The following is a 2398-nucleotide window of genomic DNA, read 5'->3' on the forward strand; positions in this document are numbered from 1 at the left end:
TCATTCCCAGTTGTTCTTCTGTTTGAGTCAATTTGCATATTACCTTTTTATTATATAGGATATTACATATATATATGTGTGTGCGTATATATATATATATATATATATATATATATATATATATATTTCAATAAACAAGCCAATTGGTTAAAAAAAATCCTTGCAACAAATCTGATAATAGTCCATTAAATATTTAAACAAGCCATGAGAGTCTGTGACGTCTCCCAGTCTCACAAAATCACTTGTTTCTCAACCTCCCAGCCTCGGGGCTCCGGGAAGCCAGGCCTCCGATTGCAGACGACGTGTTTGATGCGTTTCTACGTCCCACTGTTTAAATACTTCGCTGTTGTAATCCCCTGTGTGATGCTCCAACAGTTTCCTGAGCAAAAGCAAACATCGTTGTCGCCTTTTGAGACAGGGTAAGCACACTCGGGATGAAAAAAACTTGGATAAACACAAGCGCTCCGATAATCTAAATATGCAGTCAGGGAATAAGAAAAACAGCTCCATCTCCTGTAGAATCCTCGTGCTGGGGCGGCGGCAGGACCACGGAGCTGCAGTCGGGAGTGAGTGGGAGATGACGGCTGCGAAGAGGGCAGAGAGGAGCTGGCTGAGAAACAGGGAGCAAGTTCAAGTACCGCGGGGGTTCTTGTTTATTTGCTCTGAGGAGCCGGCCCGGCGCCCTCGGATCAGCCCATAAATATTTACTATCTCCCTGGCTCAGCCACCGGACCAGGGACAGAACATCGCTCACGGCATCGGACGGGCGCTGGGGCCACACGGCTGACATTTTCGGGGCCTTCGCCATCACCGATCGCATCACGGAGACCTATTTTTAAAAATCAAGTGGCGCCCTAGCTGGTGTGGCCCAGTGGATAGAGCGTCAGCCTGCGGACTGAAGGGTCCCAGGTTCGATTCCGGTCAAGGGCATGTACCTTGGTTGTGGGCACATCCCCAGTGGGGAGTGTGCAGGAGGCGGCTGATCGATGTTTCTCTCTCATCGATGTTGCTAACTCTCTGTCCCTCTCCCTTCCTCTCTGTAAAAAATCAATAAAATATATTTATAAAAAAACCCTCTGCACAAAGTTTGTGATCTTTTTCTTAAATTGACTTCAGAGAGGAAGGGAGAGAGAAACATCAATGATGAGAGAGAGTCATTGATCGGCTGCCTCCTGCACGTTGTCCACTGGGGATCGTGCCTGCAACCCGGGCATGTGCCCTTGACCAAGATGGAACCCGGGACCCTTCAGTCCACAGGCTGACGCTCTATCCACTGAGCCAAACCGGCTAGGGCGCAGCTGTCTTTTTAATACCTGACCGCTGGGGTCAGCTCAAACCTGGCTTCCTTCAGCAACCTCAGTCATTGGGTGTTGGCTGGGGAAGAATTCAGAGCCAAGACCCAAACCTTGGTAAGTCACCGAGGTAGAAAAAGTAACTCTTTAGAGCAGCGGTTCTCAACCTTCCTCATGCCGCGACCCTTTAATACAGTTCCTCATGTTGTGGTGACCCCCAATGTCATCGTTACAAATTGAACATCATGAAAGCATAGTGATGAATCACAAAAACAATATGTCATTATAGATGTGTTTTCTGATGGTCTTAGGCGACCCCTGTGAAAGGGCGTCCCTGGCCATCCCCTCAGCTGTGTCTGGCATTATTAAATCTTACTTTAGCCATTTCTTGTATTCGCTACCTATCTTGTTGTCCACATACCATCTCCGTGCGCTGTAAATGTTGGCTATCCTGTACCCCCCATTGGAAAAGACATGTGTCTCCATTTTACTTCTTAGTCAATCTTAGAGGTTTCTCTGCCTCCTTCATCTACCATCCATGAGCTGCATGTAAGACGCCCCCTTTATGTCGCCTCCTTTGATTCTTTTATTTTTTTATTTATTGGGATGACATTATTTCATGGGATCATCTAGGTTCCAGGTGTCCATTTCCATGCTACCTCATCTGTCCATTGCATCGCGTGCCCACCACCCAAAGTCAAATCATCTTCCATCTTTTGATTCTGACGTAGAAATAAGCTGCAGCCCGGCCGGTGTGACTCAGAGGTTGCATGTCCACCTATGGGCCAGCAGGTCACGGGTCAATTCCCGGTCAGGGCACACGCCCGGGTTTTGGGCTCAATCCCCAGTGTGGGGCGTGCAGGAGGCAGCCGATCCATGATTCTCTCTCATCATGGATGTTTCTATCTCTCTCTCCTTCTCCCTTCTCTCTCTAAAATCAATAAAAACATTAAAAAGAAAAATAACAGCGGTATTATGTACTACACTAGTAGACATTCCTTGAATTTATTATGTTTCTGAAAACCCACTCCAATGCCAAACATGTGAACGCTGACCAGCAGAAGCAGAAGTTTTAAGGGCAGTTTGTTCTCAGCTTCTCAAGCGGC

Source organism: Myotis davidii, unplaced genomic scaffold (assembly GCF_000327345.1).
Source record: "Myotis davidii unplaced genomic scaffold, ASM32734v1 scaffold875, whole genome shotgun sequence".
NCBI lineage: Eukaryota > Metazoa > Chordata > Mammalia > Chiroptera > Vespertilionidae > Myotis > Myotis davidii.